The following is a 9,041-nucleotide window of genomic DNA, read 5'->3' as shown; positions in this document are numbered from 1 at the left end:
ATTCTATAATTATTTAGAAAGAAAAAATAAAATTAATAGGAACTGGCTTGCTTTTAAGATTTAGTAGTATCTCAGGAAGCATGGCACAGCAAAGCGGATTTTGTTTGGAGCATTTTTGTTTGTCTGTTTCGTTTATTACTTAAAACAACAGAGATTTATTCCCTCACAGTTCAGGAAGCCAAAAGTCCAAAATCAAGATGTTAGCAAGGTTGGTCCCTTCTGGAGCCTCTGATGTAGAATCTGTTCCATGTCTGTCTCCTAGCTTTTGGTGATTGTTGGTAGTCTTTGGCATTCCTTGGCTTGTAACTGGATCACTCCAAAGTCTGATTCTGTCACCACAGAACTTTTTTCCCTGTGTGTATCCTCAGTGACTGTATCCAATCCGCCCCTCCTTTTTCTTATAATGACACCAGTCATAGGATTCCGGGCCTACCCTTATTAGTGTGCCTCAATTTAACTTGATTGCATCTGTAAAGACCCTATTTCCAAATAAGGTTACGGTCACAGGTGCTAAGGGGTGAGGACTTGAACATATCTTTGTGGGGGACACAACTCAACTCATTATACTGTACCACGGACTTGTAATTAGTAGTTTATATGACAATTCAGGGAAGCATTTAACACAGTGCCTAACTCATAGTAGGTATTCAATAAATGCTACTTCCTTTCCCCTGATAATATGACCTTTTTTAAAAAAAAGTTTCTTTGCCCTGGTCTGTAATCAACATAGGCATCAGATTGTGTTTCTAAATTATAGGCATAAAACTATTATTTGACTGGAACTCTGTATATTTCCAAAGAATGTTTTTATCTTATTTAGGGATGTAACAGGAAAGCTACAATAAGATATTTTTTTAGAAGATGTAGTGTGTATATGTGTGTGTGTGTGTGTGTGTGTGTGTGTGTATAGGCACACATGGAATACTACTCAGCCATAAAAAAGAATAAAATTTTGCCATTTGTAGCAACATGGATGAACTTAGAGGGTATTATGCTAAATGAAATACATCAGACAGAGAAAAACAAATACTGTATGACATCACTTATATGTGGAATCTAAAAAATACAACTAGTGAATATAACAAAAAAGAAGCAGACTCACAGATATAGAGAACAAATTAGTGGTTACCAAGTGGAGAGAGGGAACGGGGAAGGGGCAATACAGAGGTAGGGATTAAGAGGTACAAACTATTATGTATAAAATAAGTTACAAGGATATATTGTACAACACAGGGAATATAGCCAATATTTTATAAGAACTATAAGTGGAGTATAACCTTTAAAAATTCTGAATCACTATATTGCACACCTGTAACTTATATAATATTGTACTTCAACTATATTTCAATTTTAAAAAAAGTATGTGGTTCTTAATCTTAATTGCACATTTGAAACATTGGGGGAAATTTTAAAATCTCAATAGCTGGATAATAGCAAAGGCTAGTTATAAAGTATCTCTGGAGTTAGAACCAAGGCACTAGCATTTTTAAAGCTCCCCAGGAAATTTCAATCTACTTCTAAATTTGAGAATCATTGGAATAGTCAAAATAACACGTTTTATATTTAACATATATGACATTGGATCCTGCATCTGTCCCTTACTTTAAAACTTTCACTGTTTGCTTCAGTTTCTTATTTTGTGAAATAATGATGATGATGATGATACCTACCTTGTACCATTGTTATGTGAATTAATGTTCATATATGTAAATCTCCTACACAGCACATGGCAAAGGACAGGCAGTCAGTTAATATTAGATACTAATTTATGGTGAGATTCTGTTTCCCTTCATGGTGCAACAGGTTGTATCAGATTAAACTTTCTGTAGTAACAATTATAAACTCTACACAAATATAAAACAACAACTGTTTGAAGGCATCATTGTACAATCCAAAAGCATGAAAAACTGAAGAAGATATAATCCTGAAGGGAAAGGAAGTATGCTAGGTGAGCACCATAATTCGTTGAGCTTTCCCTTGAGAACATTCTCAGGCTTATTGCAATCTAGAGATAGAATAGAAACAAACCAGTAAACAATATCCTATTGGGAAGAGAACACAAAGTTTGAAGTTTAGGGCTGTTAGCAGAGCAGTAAATTGGAAGAAAAATTTCAGAGAGTAAGGAGACACAGAGGAAATACTCTAAAACCTGCATAGAAATGTCTCGCAAATCTTTGGTTTACACCTAAACTGCATACGGTTTTGCTGAGAATCTAAGGAACACAGCTGAAAGCAGCTGCTGAAAGGATTAAGAACTGAAAAAAAAAAAAAAAACTCTATCCGCAGATGCTTAGTAGTGCAGGGAGTTTGTAGATCAAGTCTGACCTGGCTAACAGAGCTTGATAGATACTTTGGCTTTCCATTGAAACTCTAGAATGGCAGCACCTTAGGAGTAAGAAACACATATCCTGACTAAAGTCTATGGCATGGGAATAAGGGCGAAAACCAAAACAAGAATCCACACACAAACCCCAAAACCAAGCCTCCAAAAGATCAAGGGACTATGCTGGCAAATTAATAGCCTTTCAGGACAAAATTTGACACTCTTTAGAAAAAGATAACATAATACAGAAGGTTTATTATCCAAAATATTCAATATCCAATCAGAAATTAATAGGCATATGAAAAGTATGAAAATATGACCAAACAAACAGAAAAAAATTAATCAGAAGCAGACCACATATGATTTAGATGTTGAACTTAACAAAGACTTTGAAACAGTTAACAGGATTCTGATAGAATTTAGAGAAAAAGATGGACAAAATAGAAGACCAGATGTGAAATTTCAGCACAGTAGAAAAAAAAATTTTTTAAAGAACCAAATGGAAATTATATACTGAAAATACAATATCAGAAATAAAAAGTTCATTAAAGTGACTTAACTCCAGACTAGACCTACAGAAGAAAGAACCAGTTAATTAACTCAAAGATAAAAACTTTAAAAAGAAATGCACAATAATAGAATATGCAATATTGTGGGATGATATTTTATGATCTGACATATGTGTAACTGAAGTCCCAGAAAGAGATAGGAATGAGACAGAAGAAATACTTAAAGAGAAAATATCTAAAACATTTCCAAACTGATAAAAAGACATCAACAGACCCCTTCCAAAAATATGAATCTCAAGCAAAACAAACACAAAGATAAACACATCTAGACACCTTATTTTCAAACTAGTGAAAACCAATGATTAAAAAGAAAAATATTAAAAGCAACCAGAGGAAAAAACAACACATCATATTTATGGGAACTGCAATAAGAATTATAGCTGAATTCTCACGAGAAATGATGGAAGATAGAAGATAATGGAATGACATCTTAAAAATGCTAAATGGAAAATCTCTCAACTTAATTTTTCACCAGTAACTATATCTTTCAACAAATGAAAACAAAGTCATTTTTCAGAAAAAGCTGAGAAAATTTTTTATTTAATAAAATTTATTATAGGCAAAACTTCACTACAAGAAATGCTAAAGGAAGTTCTGTAGACTGATAGAAATAACACCAAGTGGGAAAGCAGGTCTACAGGAAGGAATAAAGACATAAGAAATGGTAAACATACCAGTAAATATAAAAAATGATTTTTCTTAGTTTCTTTAGAAGGAGTCAACTGACCATTTAAAGTAAGAAAAAACTTTTGATGTATAGAGAGAAATAAAATATATGACAATATGAAAAATACCTGGAAAGAGGGGTAAATGAAATTATACAATTATAATATTCTAATCTTACACATATGGTAGTAAATATTAATTTAAGTAGCATCTGATAAGTTAAAGTTATATCTTATAATGCCTACAGCAAGCAAGGAAAAAAATAAAACATCTTAGCAGCTGCTAGTGTGGATGGATAGAAAACAACAACAGAAGAGGAGATGCAACCCTCACCAACTCATTCTTGATTTCAGACCTGAACTTCAGGTGGGAAGGCAGAGATGATTTCCATGAGGAAATTTTGGATTGGCTGAGATCATTCTATGTTCTGAGATTTTTATTTCTTCTAATCCCAGAATGGGGCTTAAAAGAGAAATGACATTTAAGAGGAATATACAGATGTATTTCTTATACTATCGAGTTTATAGACATATTTTACACTTTCTGTATGTGTCTACATTTGTATGGGACAGAAAAAAAATGTCTGGGAAGATCTATACAAAACTATACGTCAGTATATCTAAGAAATGAGGTTAGAAGAGGAGGAGTAAAGTATTTAGAATATATACTTCTTACACTCCTGGGGCATTTTCCCACATTTACTTTCAGACAAAAGAAGGGAAACATATGTCAAACAGTTCTAAAAATTCAACAAGGCTGATTCATTACTTATTAGCTTTATGACCTTGAGTAGGTTACTTAACCTCACTAGGTCTCTCTGTTGGTATAATGGAGATAAGTATTGTACTTACCTTATGAGGTTTTTATGAGGATTAGATAAACTAATTCTCTTCTCCTTAATCTGGCCATTAAGTCCAAATTTATTGGAATGTTAGACAATATGTATATTTGCAATATTTTATGATACATCTCAAGCATTCAGTATTCAAACACATCACTTCTGAGGTAAGTGTATAAATATTAAAGCTATGTGAGGTAAAGAACTATTAAAGAATGCTCACATCAGTTAAGGTTAGGTTTTGCCACCAAATTAATTTATAAAATTAAAACCTGTTAATTTCCCATAGATTTTAGACTCTGGAATTGCAGATGAAGGATTGATACAAGAAGGACTAAATAAGGGTCACTTGTTGGTCGATCCACTGGTTGGTTAAATAACACCAGAATCTCAGCACTCTGCAACGCTCATGCCATGAATAGCATCCAGGAACTAGATGAGGCTGAGAGATTCCAGCTTCAGGGTCCCATCTCATTCTCATGGCAGCGTACCCATTCAATGAATGGAATGAAAGGCGTTATCACTCCCTATATGTATATTCTTATTCTATTTTTCCCTTAGTCAAGCTAAATTTTCATATCTTAAACATTCATATAACATGAATCTATTGTGTCAGCAAAGGGTTGATTCTTCACATAATTTTAGCATTCATTGAGCCTAGAAATCAGGAAAAGACTCATGTATTTATGAAAGATTAATGACATAACAACAAAGTGAATACAAATAAAAATCTTATGTTTCTTATTCCTTTCTTATTTTTCTTTTTCTTCTCTCCTTTTCTCTACTCCCAGAAAGAGTAGAATTTAAATAGGGAGTATCCATCAAAACAAAAGACTGTGCTGAATTACCTACTTCACATATACAGGGATAAATTGAAGGACCCTGAAATTTATAACACAAACAGTTCTGATAATTACCTTAGGGAGAAGAGGCAATGTTGGTGGCACTCAATTCCAAGGCACACGCAGCAGTCCTCCTCTCACTTCACTTTCTGAAACCTTCTCCTTGCCTTGCTTCTTATCTATGGGTCTTCCTAGAGCCAATATCATCATTTTGTCCATTAGCTGCCCAAAGTCCCTCATCTTTACCAAAACAAACAAACAAACAAAAATATCTCTTTCTAGATGCTTACCTTGACTCCTTTCAAGACCCTTAATCTGATTAAAATAACTCATACCTAGATTCTGGTCGAGGAAAAAAATACAAAGCTTCCTGGGAATAATGTGTAATTTAAAATAATTTTCTGCTTAAAATAATCTTTGCTCTGAGTTTATAGATGAACATTCCTGAGTTCTTTGTTTATTCCCTGCTACCCCAATACATCTCATGCTGTGTTTCCATGTACACCCAGACACATACTCTCACTGTGTTTAAAACAGAACTAAATAAAAATAGTCATTCTTCCAGGAAAATACAATGACTGGCTCAACCAACCACAAGTCACAAATAGGAAGTAAGGAGAACCTTTTGAACTTTATTTCTGGCCAACAGCTTCAGCCTGTGTCTCAAAAGATGCCTTTACTCTGGCATTCCATACTAAAATTATCTCAAATAATTAATATAAATAAATGCTTTATTCTGTCATTCCCTGCTAAAATTATCTCAAATAACAAATGTAGAAGCAGCTACCAATCAATTGCTTTTCACCCAGTGTAGGGGCTTTGACCAAATTCTCTATCGTTACACAATCAATCACAACTTCCATGCAGATGTCCAACTTCCATTATCCTAGCTAAGTGGTTCAGATAATACATTCTCAAATCAATATTTCACCACTTCAAGTTTTGTGATCTTATTTTATTTCCCTCCATTGTCATCAATGTGTTCTGGTAAGTTTCATAATTCCCCAGAGCTTGAACTTGCCTAAACAGTCATTCCATTATTAATTGCTAATATTAATAATTGACTCTTCACTATTGAAAATCTAAACATACAAATAATAAAAGTTAGTCATTAAAGTTTTTAAGATTTTATAAGACAGTATATATAGTAGACATTTAGTAAATGTGAATAAGTGCATGAACTAATGAGTAAATTAATTGGCAAATATTTCTAAGCTTCAACAAAAAGAACTGATGTTTTGAAGAGATTACACCTTTTTCATTCCTGAGCGTTATCATCTACTTTAAAAGTGTCTCTCTGCTTTTTCTTTTTTTTTGTTTTTGTTTTTTTTTGGTTTTTTGGGGGGGTTTTTTTTTGGTTTTTTTGCTGTACACGGGCCTCTCACTGCTGTGGCCTCTGCCGTTGCGGAGCACAGGCTCCGGACACGCAGGCTCAGCGGCCATGGCTCACAGGCCCAGCCGCTCCGCGGCATATGGGATCTTCCCGGACCGGGGCACGAACCCGTGTCCCCTGCATCGGCAGGCGGACTCTCAACCACTGCACCACCAGGGAAGCCCTGCTTTTTCTCTTTTATATAATTACAGATATGTTCCAGTTTTGAACTATGCATCAGAAAATAACTTCTTTCCATTTTCTCAAACACTGTCATCAGACAGAACTTACTGATACATTCTGCAAAATGCACACTCAGGCTTTCTTGAAATCGCACATCAGTTCTGCACACACACAGGAAAGAGAAGATGTTGTGGCACTTATCTCACACCTTGAAATCAAGCTTTATTCTTGTTCCTGGTTCTGCACAGCTCAGACCGTGTGCTGAGAGCCTGATCCCATCCTTTTTTCCTAATCTTTGGCCAGTGTAGTTGATCTTTTCTTTCCAGGCTCTTGGTTCTCTAAGCTTCTTCTCTGCATTTCTGATTCCTATTGCCTGACTTCCATGTTTCTTACCTCCCTAGACCCACTGTGCCCATTGACTCCTCCATGACCAGCTAGCTTCTCTGGACCAGAAATCATGATCTAGTCCAAATCCAAAACCAGCCTCTCCAGTCTGTCATGTCCTTTTGCCATACCTGCTTAGCACTCAATCTGTACATGGAAGGGAAACCAAGGCACATTCACTCGCTTTATGAAGGCTACTTTGCTCCTGAACTAGCCTTTATCTTATCTACAAACCAGTTGCTCTGTCAACGCCACTCCAGCGCTCACTACAATTTTTCATTCTTCCCTGAGTTTTGCTTTCTCAGTCTAGTGAACAACTTATTTGGCTTTTTCTGACCCTACAAGCCTGCTTTATTTCTCAACTACAACATTGTCCTTTATGAACTGGAATAGCAGTGATAGCAAACAAACAAACAAATGAAAACAAAAGAAACCAAAAATTACTTTTCCTTGGATCAAAGCACTCCATACATGTGAATTGGTGGATAATACTGACCAGGTACAGTGCAACAGGGATCTCAGGTGTTTTCTGCTGAAAACAAAATAGGGAAAATAGGATAGTGTTAAACCTCAATCTATGTGAAGGTATGATGGCTACCTACTCACCTAATGTTTGGCTGGCACATACTGGACCTTTAGTGTAAATTAGAAAATTTCTCTATCTGGGTGGATGATTCACAAAAAGATATCCCTCTAGGTGTTTGATGCACCAGAAGTTGATCTAATTCTAACAAACAAAGCTCCAACTACCCTGCCCCACACTAAGCCAAATACTTTCTCATTATAGTTTAACCATAGAGTAGTATCTAGAAATTCAGAATCCAATAGAATAATGCTGTTCTTAAGTACAATAAATGTTACAGAATATGTTTGTGTGTGGAGCAGGCGTCCTAAGCCCCTCACCCTCCCGCTTAAATTCTGATTACCAATTTCTCCTTATGGTAGGCTATTTTTGGAAAAGGCACAAAAATTGCCCCATATTTAAATCTGAAAAGGGATGGTGGAATGTTGGTTTAAATCTTTATTGTTCTTGTTTTGATCATCTCAGTCCTAACAAAAGACAGGCATGGCTGCAAAATTGCATGGAAGATGCAGACAGACACACAGGGATGAAATGTGCATGCTGTGGACTTCGACATGTCTACCTAAGCATTTCCAGATGCAAAAAGAAAAAGAGATGGCAGACTAATCAGAGAGACTTACTTTATTTTACACATTTATAGTTGCTGTGTGTTTCTCTCCTCAAATTGGAAGAAAACCCTCACCATTGAGAAGTAGGAGGTTGAGAGAGGAGTGATATAAAAATTCTGGATAACTGATTTCAATTTTTCAATTTTATAGTTTTCCAAACTGTTTGGAATATATTGCCCTTTTTAGATAGAGAAGACAGAAGACTCTGATTTCCATCCAAATTTTAAAAAATAAAGTTTACTCTTCAAACTGATGAGAGAAAAGAGGAAATCGTTGTTTGATAAATCAAAAGTCATATGACAATTGGAACAACTCTAAGCAAACACGTAATTTAGCTCTATTTCATATTTAAAATTAGAATATGTAAGTGTCTTGTGCTTCACCTACAACTATTGTCTTGGAAAAGTTGCTTTGCAAACTGGTTACATTCCGTTCTTTGAAGGGTCTCAAGACAAAGTAACCCTCGTGACTTATTTTACATGGCTGAGAAAAATAACACTGTTCAAAGTGTAAATCTTCCCTAGAAAATATAACAATTATTGACAGAAGGAAAAAAAAAAAACCCTAAAATCAAATATCATGGTGACTGTGAACAAAGAAGTATACAATTTATATATAATTCATCACTTAATTACACAAATAATTACCATTTTTCATTGTTTCCATGGTTAGT

The sequence above is a fragment of the Aethalodelphis obliquidens genome, unplaced genomic scaffold, assembly GCF_003676395.1.
Source record: "Aethalodelphis obliquidens isolate GAN/ISIS:26980383/991018 unplaced genomic scaffold, ASM367639v1 scaffold29, whole genome shotgun sequence".
NCBI lineage: Eukaryota > Metazoa > Chordata > Mammalia > Artiodactyla > Delphinidae > Aethalodelphis > Aethalodelphis obliquidens.
Note: the sequence above shows the minus strand (reverse complement) of the source record.